At 40.3% G+C, this 20,636-nt stretch overlaps 1 long non-coding RNA gene across 1 annotated transcript in view; it reads right to left on the reverse strand.

Annotated features, from left to right (window-relative positions):
* Nucleotides 1-1,071: 1,071 nt before the first annotated feature.
* LOC148149657 (uncharacterized) overlaps nucleotides 1,072-20,636 on the reverse strand; it is a 44,359-nt gene continuing 24,794 nt past the window's right edge. The window contains exon 6 of the long non-coding RNA XR_015757542.1: nucleotides 1,072-2,159. This is a non-coding gene — a long non-coding RNA (uncharacterized LOC148149657). The remainder of the gene's footprint in view (nucleotides 2,160-20,636) is intronic.

The following is a 20,636-nucleotide window of genomic DNA, read 5'->3' on the forward strand; positions in this document are numbered from 1 at the left end:
CTATTAACACCAAATTGCTGTGGTACAATCACTTCTGTTATAAATCACCTTCCAGGATTCAAAGGGAGCATTTCATGAGTCAGTAACTGAAAGCTACTGCTGTTAAGATAATGTTTCACCGCAGTGTCATTTCATTTAAAGGAACAATCACACCCAACTCTCAACGATTCACACAAAAGAGGGAAGCCAGTTTGTTCACTTTATAGATCCCTCCATTTAAAAAAGTTACAATCGCCATCATCCATTCCTCACCCATTACAGTATTCAAATGTCTCTTCAATAACTCCAAAGCTTTATTTAATAGATTAAATAATTCAATAGTTTAATAACATTTATTCAATAACATAACAGGCCAAGTGCAAATCAACTCTGGTTATCACAAACATTAAACCAACAACAGTGATACTGCTACTCTGCAATGACTAACGATAATCAGCACTGTGTCTGCAATTTCTCCCAGACATCCTTCAGTTGCTATTCAAGAAGGTTTAACACCATTCATCAAACAAATGGAGGCATCTTTTGTTTACCCATGAATTCAACTTTTCCTTAACATTTTGAATGTGATCTGAAATAGTTTTCCAAAAAAAGAAAGGAATTTGTGCATTTACATAATACCTTTCATGATCTTCAGATACCACAAGAAGCTTTTATAGTCAACTAATTACTAATATGGTCTCGTTACTGTTGTAACATGGGATTGACAGTGTACAATTAGTTGACAGCAACATTCCTGAAACAACAATAGAACAGTGATCATATAATCTGCTTGGTGAGGGATGGTAGGAACAAGGGAGAGAAAGCCCAATTCAAAATAGAGCCATGCAATTTAGATCCTCCTAATAAGACATTTATTTGATGTCTCATCTGAAAGATTGCAGCTTTTTTTTAATAGATGTTTTTATTGAAGAAAAAGGAATTTTTTAAACATTTTTTTACAAACTTACAAAATAACACAAACAAATATAAACACTAATATACAATTAACTATTAAATAAATAATAACCAAAACACAACAAACACAAAAAAAACTCAACTAAGTATTAAGCTAACCTACAAATAACCAAAGCATATAATAGAAATCTTACATTACTCTAAAAAAACATAGTAATTAAATAATGAAGTACATGCTCAGAATGAATTAACATCAAGTCATAGTAAAACCCGTATTTATATGGGATTCCTCCCCCGGGGGCTCCCGGACCATGCAGAACCACTACCACAACGAGATGAAAGCCCTTGACAATATGGCCGAAATATCTGTATCTATATAGTTCAGAAAGGACTGCCATATTTTATACAATAATTCAATTTTTTGGTGCACCATATTTGTAAGGAAGTCAAGGGGAATACATTCCATGATTAACCTGGGCCAATTAGAAAGTCCTGGAGAGCCCTCAGCTACCCAATCTACTAAAATATTTTTCCTTGCACAAAAGGAGAGAATGGAAAATAATTTCCTGTCATGCACATCCAGGGAGGGCAGTTTCAGAAAGCCCAGGAGAAGAGATACTGGATCTACTCCAATTTCTGCTCCCAAGATTTCAGTCAGCACATTTGCTACTCTGGTCCAGTATTTATGGATCTTATGACATGTCCATAAGCAATGTGTGAGAGTGCCCACTTCTATTTCACATTTAGAACACATTGGAGATGTTCCTGCCCTAAATTTTGCCAGTCGTTCCGGTGCTATATGAGTCCAATGGAGTACCTTTAGTTGAATAGCTTGGGTTCTATTACAAATGGATTGCAGCTTTTACAAGGCAGATGGTGAAATTAAATACAATAAACATCTCAAAATAAAAAAATATAGTTGATCTAGTTCTTTAATAACTTTTCTCAGAAAAAATGTCTTTTCGACTTCTTTTAGACTTTAAAGAGAGAAACAATCATTACCTCAACATTGATCCTTCAGGCATTTCAATCACTTCCCCATCTGTCTGTAATAAGATTAAGTCTGGGTTGTTGATCCTCTTCCCTGAAACAGTACCTCGCATAGAAGTTTACTTTCTTCAACTCATCAACCGCCAGTTCTGACGTGCCACAGCAAGGAACCGTAATGATCTCCTCAGGAGACAGATACAAACTGCAACCGACAGGGGACATTTCGTTGTCCAGTACTTCCAGGAGCAGAAAAACTGTGCCATGTTCTTTGCAGCCTGCAACACATTATCAATGAGGATAAGCACCTCGTCAAGACCTTCCCCAAACCTCCACTGCTCGCCTTTAAACAACAGCCAAACCTCAAACTGATCATTGTTTGTAGCAAACTGCCCAGCTTTCAGGACAACGCCATACAATACTGTCACGGTATGTGCTGCAAGATGTGTCAAGAGTGTGGGCATGGATATCACCATTACAGGTGGGGACACCTCCCACTATGTATGTGGCAGGTACTCATGTGACTCAGCCAACGTTGTCTATCTCATACGCTGCAGGCGAGAATGCCCTGAGGCATGGTACACTGGGGAAACCGAGCAGAGGCTACGGCAACAGATGGATGGGCAACACACAACAATCAACAGACAGCAGTGTTCCCTCCCAGTTGGAGAACACTTCAGCGGTCCAGGATATTCGACCTCGGACCATCGGGTAACCATCCTCCAAGGCGGACTTCGGGAGAGGCAGCAGCGAAAAGTGGCCAAGCAGAGGCTGATAGCTAAGTTCGGTAACCATAGGGAAGGCCTCAACCAGGACCTTGGGGTCATGTCACACTACAGGTGACCACATTGCACTACACACACACACACACTCCAATACAGAGACATGCACACAGACACTCACAAACACTCCTACAGACACACACTCCCACACTCACACATGCACCCTCTCACAGACTTAGACCCCTTTACACTCACACACACGTATACACTCACTCTCACAGACAGTCACAGCCCCCCCCCCCCAGACACACACGAGCGTGCACACAGACACACACATACACATATGTTTGTGGGGTGAATTTGTACTTGCAGAGTTACATTGTACTTTGCTCAAGAACTGCATGAATCCATGTAAGACTCTGTTAACTCACTTTTTAGATTAGAATCAGTCTAAACATTATGGCACAGACAACAGCACACAGGGGGCGAACACCTTCAACATTTTAATTGGACTTACACCAATTGTTAAAGTTAATCTGAGAATGTAACTTTTTAAAAAAGTTTTTGATTTACAAATGAAAGTAGTGAAACTAACATGGTCATTCTAACAGATGAGAGACTTAACAAACAATCAAAAGTATTTTTTCAATGTATAATTTCAGTTACATCACACTGTAAACTTTTCTATAAATTCTGTGTCTTACATTGTGTGCTCCACAACCACCTGATGAAGGAGCAGTGCTCCGAAAGCTAGTGTGCTTCCATTTAGACCTGTTGGACTATAACCTGGTGTTGTGTGATTTTTTAACTTCTTCCACTCTGATGTAGTGGGTCTTGAGATGAGTAAATAGTCCAATACTAGATCCACATACACTGCCTCAGGTGAGGCTGATGCTGTTTTATAAGTCTTGTTGACTTTGCTCTGAGCAGAGTGGTCCCATTTCCTCTTTTTCATACCTTCATTGATACTTAATTTACATCTCTCTAACCTCTTTCAGTTCTGTAGAAATTCAAAACATGAACTCAATTTCTCTCTTCACAGATGCTGCCAGATGTGCTTAAATTTTATATTTTCTATTTTGATTTAGAGTAAAAATGTACCTGTTCACCTCAGCAAAAGCAGACAAAAGACAATTAAAATCCCACATGTAGTTCACACATTGATATCTTGTATCAATTCTTCGAACAAAATGTTTTAAATGATTTTCTTTCAGTCATGAAATATGGGCTTCACTGGCTAAGCCAGCATTTATTGTCTATCCCTAAGTGGCACCCACATTGATGTGGGTCTGTTGAAACATGTCGGCCAGATAAGGATGGGAGATTTTCTTCCTACAATGTTTTTTAAAGAATTAGATCCATTTTAACAAAATCTTTTTCTTTTTATTTTGAGATGCTTATTGAATTTAATTTCACCATCTGCCATTGTGAGGTTCAAAACTACGTCCCCAGAACATTAGCCTGAGATTCTGAATTACTAGTCCAAGAGTCATAAAGACATACAGCACGGTAACAGACACTTCAGTCCAACTAATCTATGCCAACCAGATATGCTCAATAAATCTAGTCCCATTTGTCTGTGTTTGACCCATATCCTTTTAAACCCTTCCTATTCATATAGCTTTTGAGATGCCTTTTAAATGTTGAATTTCATACCAGCCTCCACCACCTCCTCTGGCAGCTCATTCCATACACGTAAAACACTCTGCATGAAAAAGTTGCCTCTTAGGTCCCTTTTATATCTTTCCCCTCTCTTCAACCTATGCCCTCTAACCATAGAATTATAGAGTATTACAGCATGGAAACAGGAACTTCCGCCCAAATTGGTCCATTCTGACCACGGTGCTCACTTAGCTAGTTCCAGTTGCCCACGTTTGGTCCATATCCCTCTGAACCCTTCACATCCATGTACCTATTCATTTTTTTTTAAATGTGGCTATCGTACCTACCTCAACCACTTTCTCAGACAGCCCATTCCAGATACGCATCACTCTCTGTGTGAAGAAGTTGCCCCTCAGGTCCTTCTTAAATCTTTCCCCTCTCATCAAAACCTTATGCCCGCTAGTTTTCAATACCCCATCCCTGGGAAAAAAAGACTCTATGTATTTATCCTATTATGCCTCCCATGATTTTATACATCTCAATAAGGTCACCTCTCATTTTCCTATCCTCCTGAAGTCCTATCATAGCCAACCTCTCCCTTAAACCCAGGCCTACTTATTCTGGCAATATCTTCATAATGGAGAACCAATGGATGTTATTTACCTGGACTTCAAGAAGGCCTTTGACAAGGTGCTGCACAGGAGGTTACTGGTAAGATAAGGGCCCATGGTGTTAGAGGCAAGGTGCTAGCATGGATAGAAATTTGGCAGTCTGGCAGAAAGCAGAGAGTGGGGAATAAAAGGGTTCTTCTCAGGATGGCAGGTGGTGAGAAGTGTTCCGCAAGGCTCAGTGTGGAGACTGCAACTTTTCATTTTATATGTTAATGATCTTGATGGAGGAATTGTGGGCATTCTGGCTAAATTTGCAGATGATATAAAGATAGGTAGAGGGGCAGGTAGCATTGAGGAGACAGGGAGGTTGCTGAGGGATTTGGACGGGTTAGGAGAGTGGGCAAAGAAGTGGCAGATGGAATACAACGTAGGAAATTGTGAGGTTATGCACTTTGGTAGTAAGAATGAACTATTTTCTGAATGGGGAGAAAATTCAAGAATTTGAAGTGCAAAGAGACTTGGGAGTTCTAGTCCAGGATTCTTTCAAGGTAAACTTTTGGTTGAGTCAATATTTTGGAAGGCAATTGCAATTATGGCATTTATTTCAAGAGGACTTGAACATAAAAGCAGGGATGTATTTCTGAGGTGATATAAGACTCTGGTCTGACCACACTTGGAGTATTATATATAATTTTGGGCCCCAAGGTTGGAGGGTTTGAGCTATAGGGAGAGGCTGAACAGGCTGGGGCTGTTTTCCCTGGAGCATTGGAGGCTGAGGGTGACCTTACAGAGGTTTACAAAATTATTAGGGGCATGGATAGGATAAATAGGCAAAGTCTTTTCCCTGGGGTGGGGGAGTCCAGAACGAGAGAGCATAGGTTTAGGGTGAGAGGGGAAAGATATAAAAGAGATCTAAGGGGCAACTTTTTCACGCAGACAGTGGTATGTGTGTGGAATGAGCTGTCAGAGGATATGGTGGAGGCTGGTACAATTGCAACATTTAAGAGGCATTTGGATGGGTATGTGAATAGGAAGGGTTTGGAGGGATATGGGCCGGGTGCTGGCAGGTTGGACTAGATTGGGTTGGGATATCTGGTCGGCATGGACAGGTTGGACCGAAGGGTCTGTTTCCATGCTGTACATCTCTATGATGCTATATCTCAGGAAGTGCACTGGCCCTGGAGCATGTTCTGAGGAAATTCATAAGAATGGTCCCGGGAATGAAAAGCTTAACATATGAGTGACGTGTGAGGATTCTGGATCTGTACTTGACAGAGGTTGGAACGATGAGGGGGGATCTAATCGAAACATACAAAGTACTGAATGGCCTGGACAGGGTAGATATTGGGAAGATGTTTCCATTGATAGGAGAGACTAGGGACCTGAGGGCACAAACTTAGAGTAAAGGGAAGACCTTTTACAATGGAGATAAGGAAAAACCTCTTCTACCAGAGAGTGGTGAATCTATGAAATTCATTGCCACAGAAAATTGTGGATGCCAGGTCATTGAGTATATTTAAGACTATAATAGATAGGTTATTGAGTATCAAGGGGATCAAGGGTTAAAGGGAGAAAGCAGGAGAATGGGTTTGAGAAACCTATCAGCCATGATTGATTAGTGGGGCAGATGCGATGGGCTTAATAGTCTGATTTCTCCTCCCATGTCTTATGGTCTGATAGTGAAGCGTCTTTGCACTCTTACCAGTTTAATTATGTCTTTCCTAAAAACAGGGTGACCAAAAATGTACGCAATACTCCAAGTGTGGTATCATCAACAACTTATACAACTGTAACATTAAGTCTTAAGTCCGATACTCAATGAAGGGTAACATGCTAAATGCCTTCTTCACCACCCTGTGACACCACCATCAAAGAGCTATTTACTTATACTCCTAGCTCCCTCTGTCCCACAACACTCCTCAGGACCTTACCATTTACTGTATAAGTCCTACCTTGGTTTGATTTTCCAAAGTGCAACACCTCACACTTATTGGTATTATATTGCATTGCATTTGCTAGTCCCCAGGACACTTTCTCATCTGATCACAGTCCCGCTGTAATTTTTGATGACATTCCTGGCTATCAATGATACCTCCTAATTTTGTATCATCCACAAACTTACTAATCATGCCTTGTACATTCACATCCATATCATTTGTATAAATAACAAGGAACAAAAGTCCCAACACTGACCCTGTGGCACACCACTAGTCACAGGCCTCCAGTCCGAAAAACAATCTTCAACCATCACATTCTGCTTCCTACCATCGAGCCAATTTTGAATCCAATTAGCTAGCTATCCCTGGATCCCATGCGATCTAACCTTCATGATTACTCTGCCATGCGGGACTTTGTCAAAGGCCTTACTGAACTCCATATAGACAATATCCACTGCCCTTCCCTCTTCTATCATCTTGGTTACCTCATCAAAAAACTCAAAAAGATTTGACAGACATGACTTCCCATTCACAAATCCATGCTAACTACCCCTAATCAGACCCTAACTATCGAAATGTTTGTTGATCTTGTCCCTCAGTATACTCTCCAACAACCAACCACTGATGTCAGGTTCACTGGTCTGGCTTGTCTTTGCTACCTTACATAAACAAAGGAAGAACATTAGCCACCCTCCATTCTTCTGGAGCTTGACCAGTTGCTAAAGATGAAGCAAAAATCTCTGCAAATGCCTAGTTTTGGACTCCTCCACCTCAGGGAAAAAAAATTGCTTATTTATCATATCCATTCCACTCATGATTTTATAACTCTATAAGGTCACCCGAGTCCAGTGACTTTACCAACAAGTCACAATCTACCACCATGAAGAGTGAAGAAGGACAGCAATGCAAAAAGGGGATAAACTTCTAGTGTCATGTGTGTGTTCCAATGGCATAAACTATGGACCTGACCCATAACACAAAAGGACCTCTGCTCTACCCTGGATACTCCCAACACATCCAACTTCCAAACAATCACAAGACCATCATAAAACCCCATCAGGTGGCAGCAACCTTTCCATTGTTTTCTCCACAATGGAAAACTGCAATTTGACATTTTTCCGAGCTGCTGTCCTGAAGGCTTATAGTCAAAAGGACAGGGCAGTGTGGATTTCATTGTGAATGGGGTTTAAACTGTTCCTCATGATTTAATGTGGAAAAGTATTAAACAACAAACATTGTATGATATTCAACAATTAAACTTGAGCTCATGAGCAGGCATATTATGACTGGAAAGGACTCCCTTCGTCGTTGATGCTGCATTATATGGAATTGATGACACTTTGCTGGAAAAATAAGTCTCATGAAGAATAGTAATGGTCAGAAGATTACACATGATGGTTGCTGAGAGATGGAAAATAATTATAAGTAAGCATTTTTGTTGAGTTGGGTTTGGTGAGCTACTAAAAGCCGCTAAAAGACAGTGAAGATCACAGAAACCTTTTAGTTTAATGTTAGAAAAGTAGCCCCAGGCATTCTAAATGGGCTACACAATTTTTCAGTAATCTTAAATGTTAAAAAAAACACTCAAGTCTTACGTACTTCAGCTACTACTGCAAGTATTTTAGTTTGACATTAGACTAAATCTATTTAGAATAGCTGGTTGGCATGAAAGAGTTGGACCGAAGGGTCTATTTCCATGCTGTACAGCTCTATGACTCTCTGACTTTGATCTTCGGGTATCCTCAGTACGTCAAGCTATCCTTGAGCCTCTGTTGAGCAGAAATCCTTTTCTCAGGTCAGTCAAATTTTATTTGGGGTTGTTCCAAGTCTTTTCTGATTTATTAGGAACTTCTCTTCAGGGGGGTGAAAGTAGCTGACATTTCGTTATCAAAGATTGCTGCCTTTGTTCATAGAAGCCTAACAAATAAACAGTTCCTGGGTACACATTTAAACAATTCTGAAGATACTCAATAGCTTATCAGTTTAAATTGATTTAAAAAATCCAGGTAAATTCAGGAGAGACAATGTTCCTTGTGTCCTCACAAGAAGATGCTTGATTATTTGCAAAAAGATTCCTGCATGAGGGATTTTCAAGGTCATTTGACTTCTCCACATTTGTCAGTGTGGTTTCCAGGGAAACAATTTTCTTAAGTACTATTACAAGGCTCTCTTCTGTTTCTGTTTGCCAGGCATTAAGCTGTGGAAGATGGCTTTAGCTTTTATTTAAAAGCTGGCTAATATCCTCCTTTGCTTCATCTACTTTTTTATTAATGCTGAGCTTCATATTTGTGAGCTCTTCAAATTACACTCCTGAGTGAAGCTTATTTAAAATAAAAAGCTTATAATTTCAAACTTGATACTGCAAATTTTCAGGAATGATGAAAAGAATTCTTCATGAATTTAGAATGCTGCAAAAATGAGGCCTATTTTCTTTAAGCCAATGACCAGATGCCCAGATCCATGAACTTTTCACTGTATTGCCATGGCCTAAAACATTATTTCCATTGGCATCAAACACACATTTAAATGTAAAAAGAAGGTACAATTCAAGTGTTAAGTTTAACTTGTTTGTGCTTGAGCCACTGAAGAGGTGAGGCCATATTTTGCTCAACAGATCTTGACAGTCTAATAGCTTAGCTTTTTCATAGTGCTATCAAGTGCATTCCACACAGTTAAACAATTAAAGTCCAACAGTTATATCTGCCTTGCAAAACCAGCAATGTCAAAAAATCACTAGTGATTGCTGTTGACTCTTTACTGGCATGTAATTGTGCAACAGTGCTATATGATATCATTGATAATTACTTTAGAGTGGCATTTTCTTGCTATTTTAATTAAAGAATGAAGAAATACTTAAAATTATGTTGCAGCTTAAGATAATATACAAAGACATTTCTTACGAATGTGTAGACAGAGGCCATTCAGCCCACACCGACCCTCTGAAGAACATTCCCATGCCCCGCCCCATCCCCGTAGCCCCACATTTACCATGGCTAACCCATGTAGCCTGCACACTACAGGGCAATTTAACATTGCCAATTCACCTAACCTGCATATCTTTGGACTGTAGGAGGAAACCAGAGCACTCGGACGAAGCCTACGCAGATGCAGAGAGAACATGCAAATACCACACAGACAGTTACCCAAGGCTGGAATGAACCTGGGTCCCTGGCCCTGTGACGCAATAGTGCAAACAACTGAGTCACCATGCCACTGTTATGTCTGTTCCTGATTTTATGCAGAATCATTTCAAATAATGGGCTAAAAATGCTAAATGTAAATGATCTCTGAGAATTTTCTAATTAGGATTATCTTAATTAGACTTTGTCACACATTAATACTTTTTCCTTGATATGTTTTCTAATAACAAATGATTTTATGCTAATGGTGTTAATTTAGCTGTCATTTTGAAAGCAAAATAAATTAATTGTTTTAACTGGCTGTCATCTACTGTGATGTTCTCATTCTCTCATTTAGGTTATTTGGCTCACCCTTCCATTAATAGCTTGTCAGCTTGCCAGAAACAATTAACATTTATGAACCTAAATATTTTGCAAAAAATGGGATTCTGTATATTTTTATAAAATATCAATAAACAATTGAACATGCTTAACATTTATTACAATTCTTCTCCATTCATAATTGGACAGACAGTTTACTTTCCATTGCAGCAAATTTTGAACAGTCTGTTTTAATGAAACAATTATAGCTCTAAAACATTATAGATCCTTATATTGCATTGTAGTACACTGGTCATGATTTTATTTGATATCCTGTACAATTGGAGGCACTGAGAAGGAGAGATCATGTGGTAAGTTGATTCTTTTGCTTGTTTCAAGAACCGGTGTTCTCTACAGAACAGTAAAACAGGGTAAGATGCTCACTCTCCCTCATTGTCTCTCTCATTTTGGACGACTGGTCTGAGGTATACAAAACAAGTCAGACCAGTGTGCAACATTGACAATTTTTACAAGTTTTTCTTTCCATTTCTTTTTTTGTGTGCAAGCTTTAAATGTGTGTTTACAAAATTGATATATATTCTATGTAGGAGAAAGTGAGGACTGCAGATGCTGGAGATCAGAGCTGAAAATGTGTTGCTGGAAAAGCGCAACAGGTAAAGCAGCATCCAAGGGGCAGGGGAATCGACGTTTCAGGCATGTGCCCTTCTTCAGGAATGAGGAAGGTGTGCCAAGCAGGCTAAGATAAAAGGTAGGGAGGAGGGACTTGGGGGAGTGGCGTTGGAAATGCGATAGGTGGAAGGAGGTTAAGGTGAGGGTAATAAGGTGAGGGTGATAGGCCGAAGTGGGGATGGGGGCGGAGAGATCAGGAAGTAAATTGCAGGTTAGGAAGGTGGTGCTGAGTTCGAGGATTGGGACTGAGACAAGGTGGAGGGAGGGGAAATGAGGAAACTGGAGAAATCTGAGTTCATCCCTTGTGGTTGGAGAGTTCCTAGGCGGAAGATGAGGCGCTCTTCCTCCAGCCGTCGTGTTGCTATGGTCTGGCGATGGAGGAGTCCAAGGACCTGCATGTCCTTGGTGGAGTGGGAGGGGGAGTTGAAGTGTTGAGCCACGGGGTGGTTGGGTGTCCCAGAGGTGTTCTCTGAAACGTTCCGCAAGTATATATTCTATGTAGACTAGATTAAGTACAAGAATCTTCTTTTCCATGTTAAAACTCAACAAACTCTGTCTGATTTATTGTGTCTTTTATGATCACGATGTGTTACATGTTGTGCACTCAGAGTCAGCAGTGTATTCTTCTCAAAAAAACCTTTTGCAGCTGAACAAGGACTATCAAAAGAAGAGTTCAATTTGACTCCTTCTCAGCTGATTGTAACATCTCTATCTAATTATCTGAAATGCCCCCGCCACACGTTTTGGGAAAGAATAGCAATACCATTTAACAGATCCTGCACAATGGACTTTGACAGGGAGCCTGACCTCACTCAACACTATACTGAACATCGTCTTTATATACTTACTCAGTACAGGTGGAAGGTTTTATTCCTTAAAGGACATTAGTGAATATGTTACAATGTCGCACCAGTACAATGGCTTCACAATTTTTAATAATTGCGGGATTTTTTTTATTTTCCAAGTTATTTTATAAGAAAATGGTTTTACATTATCACATCGCCATGGCAGAAATCACTGCAACATTGTTCACCCTGGATGCCACACTGCCATGCCCTTGGGAATCTGCGATGATGATAAGATTGAGCAGTCTCAATATCTGACCCTAAATGAGTTCTACATTAGCAATCTCACTTTGACAGGGTGGAAAGTATGGAAAATAAGCTGTTGCAATTGATACATGGTTAGATGGTGTTCCAAGGATTGAGTTGGAACACATTAGAGAACAGTATTGGTCTCCTTATACAAGGAAGGATGCAAATGTATTGGAAGCAATTCAGAGAAGGTTTGAAATCCAAAACGTCTATTCTTCTGCTCCTCAGATGTTGCCTCACCTGCTGTGCTTTTCCTTTGCCACACGTTTAGACACTGACATCCAGCATCTGCAGTCCTACTTTCCTCTTACTAACCTATGCCTGAAATAGTTAGGGTATCTCGTGAAGCAATGTTAGACAAGTCCAGCCAGAATCCACTGGAGTTTAGAAGGGTAAAAAGAAACTTAATTGAAACATATAAGGTCCTGTTGGGGCTTGACAGGTCAGATGTGGAGAGAATGTTTATCTTGTAAAAGAACCCAGAATAAGGGGGACACTGTTTAATAATAATGGGCTACTCATTCAAGACAGATGAGCCTTTTTTTACTTTTGGAAGATTGTAAGATTTGGAATTCACTTCATCAAAAGGTTAGCAGAGTCTCGAATTATTTTTAAGACCAAGGTGTATTGGCTCTTCATAAGCAATGCTGTGAATGGTTATAGAGATGGACGGGAATGTGATTTTAAGGTGTTGGCTAGAACAGGATTTCTCTCAGACCTTGCAGACTCCTTAATCAGTGAACAGTATACTAATTTACCCAGGCATCTTAGCATGTATCAAAAAAGGACTACACTGACGAGTTTGTAGTCAGTGAACCAGCTATGAGTTAAAGTTTACACTTTCGATGACTATTTTGGGACAGTAGTTCAGTGGTTAGCACTGCTGCCTCACAGCACCAGGGACCCAGGTTTGATTCCAACTTTGTCTGTGTGGAGTTTGCGCATTCTCCCCATGTCTGCGTGGGTTTCCTCCTGCAGTCCAAAGATGTGCAGATCAGGTGAATTGGCCATGGCAAATTGCCCATAGTGTTAGGTGCATTAGTCAGAGGGAAAGGGTGTGGGTGGGTTACTCTTCGGAGGGCCAGTGTGGACTGGTTGGGCCGAAGGGCCTGTTTCCACACTGTAGGGAATCTAATCTATCTGAGTAGAGTCATAGAGTCAGAGAGATGTACAGCATGGAAACAGACCCTTCGGTCCAACCCGACCAGATATCTCAACCCAATCTCGTCCCACTTGCCAGCACCCGGTCCATATCCCTCCAACCCCTTCCTATTCATATACCCATCCAAATGCCTCTTAAATTTTGCAATTGTAGCAGCCTCCACCACTTCCTCTGGCAGCTCATTCCACCCTCTGTGGAAAAACGTTGCCTCTTAGGTCTCTTTTATATCTTTCCCCGCTCACCCTAAACCTATGCCTTCTAGTTCTAGACTCCCTGACCCCAGGGAAAAGACTTTGCCTATTTATCCTATCCATGCCCCTCATAATTTTGTAAACCTCTATAAGGTCACCCCTCAGCCTCAGACACTCCAGGGAAACCAGCCCCAGCCTGTTCAGCCTCTCCCTGTAGCTCAAATCCTCCAACCCTGGCAACATCCTTGTATATCTTTTCTGAACCCTTTCAAGTTACACAACGTCTTTCCGATAGGAAGGAGACCAGAATTGCATGCAATATTCCAACAGTGGCCTAACCAATGTCCTGTACAGCCACAACTTGACCTCCCATCTCCTGTACTCAATAGTCTGACTAATAAAGGAAAGCATACCAACCGCCTTCTTCACTTTCCTATCTACCTGCGACTCCACTTTCAAGGAGCTATGAACCTGCACTCCAAGGTCTCTTTGTTCAGCAACGCTTTCTAGGACCTCACCATTGAGTGTATGAGTCCTGCTAAGATTTGCTTTCCCAAAATGCAGCACCCCGCATTTATCTGAATTAAACTCCATCTGCCACCTCTCAGCCCATTGGCCCATCTGGTCAAGATCCTGTTGTAATCTGAGGTAACCCTCTTCACTGTCCACTACACCTCCAATTTTGGTGTCATCTGTAAACTTACTAACTGTACCTCTTATGCTCGCATCCAAATCATTTTCTTTGGCATGTTAAAATCCTTCCCAGATACTCGTAACTTTTGTTGAATTGTTCAGTCTGTTCCTCTCTTCATGGATTTATTCTCGCTCTGGTTGGAGGGTGAGCTGCTCTGGTCACTGCTGTATCCTGACATACGTCTTGACTGGAAAGTTGGGTACCCCGAGTCCTGTTGGGCTGGGTTCTTATACCCTCCTGGCTATCCTCTAGAACTTGCCAAGGACTTGACCAATCAGAGGTATCAATTTAATTGGTTTTATCACCTTGAAGTCCTGTTACTGACTCTCAATAGCTTGCTTAACAATGTGATGTGTCTGCTTTTTGATCTGGAAGTCTGATTTCATCCCAGAATCTTGTCTTTTGTCTTACTGAGACATGTCTACTCCATACATCTAGTGTTGTCTTTTTGTCAGGAAGAGTTGAATTGCCCTTTCACATTTCCTAATGTGTTGTGATGCCTCTCTGGTTTTCAATTGTCAGGGCTTCGATCTGCTAGGATTTGTCCCTCGGCAGAATTGTCTTGTGTCTGTTTTGGCTCAGGCATTTGCAGTATACTTTGCTTTTTGACCAATTTTAATGCCCTGATTATTTCAGTTGCCATCCTGTATGTCTGGCCTCTCTTCTTAACAATTTTTATTTCACTTGAGCAGTCACAGACTGCTACAGAGGTTACAATTAGATCAGCATAATCTTATCATGAAAAGCACGTAATGTCTTGGCATCCATCTGGCGGAGAATTTCACCTGGTCCCTCAACACCAGCTCCATAGCTAAGAAAGCCCAGCAGCATCTTGACTTTCTGTGTAGGTTGAGGAAAGCTCATCTCCCATCCCCCATCCTCACCATATTCTACAGAGGGTTCATTGATAGTACCCCGAGCAGCTGCATTACTGCCTGGTTCGGGAATTGCACCATTTCAGATCGTAAGACCCTATAAAGGATAATGAGGACAGTGGAGAAGATCATCTGGGTCTCTCTTCCCTCCATTACAGATATTTACATGACATGCTACATTCGCAAGGCTAACAGCATTGTGGACAATCCCACACATTCTTCATTCAAATTCTTCTCCCTCCTGCCAACTGGCAGAAGATACTGCAGCATTCAGTCTCTCATGGTGCAATAGTTTCTTCCCCCAAGCAGTCAGGCTCCTTTATACTGTATGATCACACTCTATTCCATTTGCAATTCTTGGATGATTTTTTGAATTGCTGCTAAAATAATGTTTTATTAATGATCATTCACTGTTACAGTGTAATTTGTCCACCACTGTGCCTATTGTCTTGTCTTGTCAGGAATTACTGTGCTGTCTTGAGTGTTTTGCACTTCTCTATGCACTTTATGCTGCCCTGTATATGACTGTACTCTCGTGTAGTCTGTATGTTCATGTAGCACCTTGATCCTGGAGGATCGTTGTCTCATTTTTATTGTACCAGCTGTATATGGTAGAAACAACAAATAAAAGTACTCTACCCTATTCTACTCTACTTTATTCTACTCTATTAAATGGCGAAGCAGGCACAAGGGATCAAATGGCCTCCTAACTCATATGTTGGTATGTTTTGTCTAACTACGTTCTGCCTCAACAAGAAGCTTGCAGTTAACACTGAGTGCCTGAAATGAAAATGTTCTTCACTCGGACTGATCTTGTTGAGTTCATAAACTAATCCAAATCTATTAAGGAATAGTTAATAACATTTTACAGGCTGCAATAAATGGCTTAACCTTTTGTTCACTTGTGTGATCCACAGTTAAATGCATATCACACTCACTTTTATTTTGTCGATGTTACAAATAATACATCCACACATTTATTGTGGTTGTTAAGGTGTCCAAATAATTGCTCAGAAGTTGTCTTATACAGCATGACTGGTATTTGGAGCAAACATTTCGAACAAATCGGGTTACAAAATTAAAAATTGTCTATGGGTTAATTATTGTCTTGCTAAATTGAGGCTAAATTGGAAGCCTGCTCAAGCATAATTCAGCTTTTGGTTTGTTAATCGGAATCTCAGTTTAATAAAACAGAGGGCACATAATTGTTTCAATCTCGGTCCTGTCAATCTCTTAATGTTTTTGAGCATAAATTGTCCTGGAGATTTGCCTCCACAACATTGGCAACGTAACTAAGAATTGATCGCAGCTGTGTTAACACTAATGAACATCTGTTTCAGCTTCAGTAAATAATTTTTCATCAATTGTAACACATCTTGCACATCAATAAACAACCATTAGAATTTATTTGAAGACACTTCAGCCTGGATGAAAAATAACTATTAACTCAGACCTGATGTACGATGGCAAGCGTATGCTTGTCTTTGAACACTTTTGCAATATGTGTATCAAAGCAGAATGGCAAATATATTAGGTCAAGATGTATCGATGATGAAGAAACGCAAATGGATGCAACAATTCATATAAATTGTTGCTCAAGTTTATCATACAAATGGTGCATATTTCCTGAGCATAACCTTATGGAACATATGCAGCTTATAGAACATGTGTTATTGTGATGCAGCCTGTCTGGTTTAGCCCTTCACTTCTTATTCTTAACAACAACAAAAAACTTTATGACACTGTGAACAGAAAACTGAGAAAAAGATTTGGTTCCAGGGATTAGGTGTTGAAAATAAAACACAGCTTGGAAAAGTTAGACAATCCTACCACTAAATGTGACACAATAATCCAAAAGCATTTAAATATTGAATAGAGTTAAAAATCATGGAACGCCAGGTTATAGTCCAACAGGTTTATTTGGAAGCATTAGCTTTCGGAGCACTGCTCCTTCATCAGGTGGTTGTGGAGTATAAGATCATAAGACACAGAATTTATAGCAACTGTTTACTGTGTCATGTAACTGAAATCAGATATTGAAAAAGACCTGGATTGTTTGTTAAGTCTCTCATCTTTAGATTGAACATGTTGGTTTCAGTTCTTTCATATGTAAATTGCAGAACTTTATAAATGTTACATTCTCAAGTGAACTTTAACAATTGGTGTCATGTTGGCCCGGATAATGCATTGAAGGTGTGAGGTACCCTGTGTGAGACTGTCTGTCACAATGTTCAGACTGATTCGAAGCTAAAAAATGGGTTTACAGAATCTTACATGGATTCATGCAGTTTTTGAGCAAACTAAAATGTAATTCTGCAAGTACAAATTCACCCCACAAACTTGTGTGTGTTATGTGTGTTATGTGTGTGTGTGCGCGTGCGTACATGTGCACATGTATGAGTGTCTGTGAGAGTGTGTGCATGTGCATGAGTGTGAGTGTAAAGGGGTATAAGTCTGTGAGAGGGTGTGTGCGTGCGTGTGAGTGTGGGAGTGTATGGGTGAGCATATGAGAGAGAGCTTGTGCATGAGAAAGAGTCTGTGTGAGTGTATGGGTCTGTAGGAGTGTGTGTGTCTGTAGGACTGTGCGTGTGTCTGTGTCTGTGTCTGTGTGTGTGTCTGTTTGTCTGTCTGTGTGTGAGTCTGTCTGTGTGCATTTGTCTGTGTGCGTGCTTCTGTGCCTGTGTGTCTGTGTCTGTGTGTATGTAGTGCAGTGGGGTCACCTGTAGTGTGACATGAACCCAAGGCCCTGTTTGAGGCCATCTCCATGGGTACCAAACTTGGCTATCAGCCTCTGCTCAACCACTTTGCACTGTTGCCTGTCCCGAAGTCTGCTTTGGAGGATGGTTACCTGAAGGTCTGAGGTCGAATGCCCCAGACCGCTGAAGTGTTCTCCGATTGGGAGGAAACACTCCTGGGAGGGGACATTCAACTTCGGACCCTCAGGTGACCATCCTCCAAGGTGGACTTCGGGACAGGCAACAACGCTAAGTGGCCCAGCAGAGGCTGATTGCCAAGTTCGGTACCCATGGGGATGGCCTCAATTGAGACCTTGGGTTCATGTCACACTACAAGTGACCCCACTGCATTACGCACACACACATATACAGACAAACATACACAGGCACATGCACACAGACAAACGCACGCACACACACAGCCAAACGCACAGACACAGACGCACACACACAGACACACACATACAGACTGACAAACACACACATACAGGCACAGATACACAAACACCTCTACACACACACACTCCTACAGAAACACACACTCCAACAGACCCATACACTCACTCAGACCTTCTCTCATACACAAGCTCTCTCTCATATACTCACACATAGACTCCCACATTCACACGCACACACGCACCCTCACAAACCTATACCTCTTTACACTCACACTCACACATAGACACACACTGTCTCAGACTCATAACCCCTCCCCACCTCCACCCCAACATGCATGTGCACACACACACACACACACGCACACACATAACACACACACACACACACATAAGTTGTGGGGTGAACTTGTACTTGAAGAATTACATTTTATTTAGCTCAAAAACTGCATGAATCCTTATAAGGTTCTATAAATTTGTTTTTTTAAGATTAGAATTAGTCTGTAAATTGTGCACAGACAGTCTCACACAGGGCACTTCCCACCTTCAATGCATTATCTGGGCCGAAATGACACCAATTGTTAAAGTTCTCTTGAGAATGTAACTTTAAAAAAATTCTGCAATTTACATGTGAAAGAACTGAAACCAACATGTTCAATCTAAAGATTAGAGACTTAACAAACAATCCAGGTCTTTTTCAATATATGATTTCAGTTACATGACACTGTAAACGTTTGCTATAAATTCTGTGTCTTATGATCGTATACTCCACAACCACCTGATGAAGGATCAGCGCTCACAAAGCTAGTGTTTCCAAATAAGCCTGTTGGACTATAACCTGGTGTTCTGTGATTTTTAACTTTGTATACCCCAGTTCCAACACCAACATCTCCAAATATTGACTAGTGTACAGAAAAGTTCAGAGTTGGAGACCTATTAGGTTTGCTCCCTCAATCAGGATTAATTTGAAACTTACCAACTGCAGCCAGTTAACGGACTGTTTTTTTGTAAAACTTTAACAGAATTTTCTGATTGTGCTTCCATGATTTATATGGCTCTAACTTTAAGACAGCTCACTCAGTATAATCAGAGTTGGTGTGTGGTTAATATAGCTGTCTGAGGATCCATCACGGAAATGTTATTGCACCTCTCTGGAGCAGGTGGGACTTTAACACAAGAGTCCTGGTTCAGAGGTGGAGACTTTATAATGAGAGCCTCAAGCTAATTTTAGTTCCTGGGTTTCAGGCACAAGAAGGTCCCTGCAGGCTAATCAGAATTACATACATATTAAATTGTCCAGGTCCAGGTGATTTGATGATTCAATGTCTCAGAGTCTCCTGTAACAGTCAGCAAAAAGGCCAGAAAAGGCCTTGTAAGTGGCATATTGAATATTTTTTTGGAAGATTTGAAGCCTTGGAATTTTCTAACCCAAGTTTTGTGCCAAACTATTCTGACCATTGTCCCACCACAGCTTGACAAATGGACAACATGCCCTTTAGTCCCCAGCAGAATATGACTCCTACCCTAATTTCCATTTGTGTTTGTCAGCCATAGCATCACCTGTAGAACAACAAGAACAAAATAATCTCATTAAATTAGGCCATCTCTTAAAATAACTCCATCCTCACGGCAAGGAGATCATTGGGATTTTCCAACCTGTGCTTCTTGTGCCTCATCTCTGTTCTGTATGGAATGCGAATTAACATTACAACTATTATTTCTAAAAAAAGTGATCAATGACTAATATTCTGTGGCATTAGAAATCTCTGCTTCTCAAACACCTATTCTTATAATATTACGTTGTGTTCATGCAGGAATCTCCTCAAGATCTTTCACTGTATTAGCAAGTATAATATTCAATCGACAAGTGATTACTTGATGTAGTGTTAAGTGGTTCTCTTCATATGCAGCCCCATTAAAAGTTAATATCATTCTGACGTTTGTTTTTTGTTTATATGCGTCCACATTTCAATAAAACATTCAAGCATCATGCTTTCTCTATGGGTGATTATGAACTGATAGAGCCACTTATTATCAAGCAAATTAAAATTTAGATAGGGTATGAGCTGTGTAATGATACAATTAACTATTGATCAGTTACATCTAATTCTGTCCATAATTTAATTAAGTATATAATTTAATTATATAAATTACAAGGCATTTAGTATTGTCTTTTACATAAGTACCTTGCTTTATTAGCTCATAAGTTTTCAAATATATTGTTGTCATCTGACCATCTTGTGAGATTGTCCAATTATTTCAGCACTGAGTAATTTGTTTATTGAGATGTTTGTCAAAATTACCATATGATGATGAGGATGATGAGTAATCTCTTATGATTCACACCGAAGTGTAATATGTGACATTAAACGTTATAAATTAGAAGCAAACTACAAATTCCAGATTAGTTTGATCAAGGTTAATGAGCTGTTAAACTCCCAGAGTAAGTACATATATCTTTTGAACTGACGAATTTCAGTAGGGATTAACAATCACTCAATGTGTTCTGATTTGATGTAGTCTAATGTCATGCAACTTAAAATGACAGTTATTACCAAGTAAACTTTGATGTTTACAGACCACAGAACTATAAATATGCCTACGGCT

The sequence above is a fragment of the Chiloscyllium plagiosum genome, unplaced genomic scaffold, assembly GCF_037043375.1.
Source record: "Chiloscyllium plagiosum isolate Xiang-an unplaced genomic scaffold, Cpla_swu_hap1 HiC_scaffold_7, whole genome shotgun sequence".
NCBI lineage: Eukaryota > Metazoa > Chordata > Chondrichthyes > Orectolobiformes > Hemiscylliidae > Chiloscyllium > Chiloscyllium plagiosum.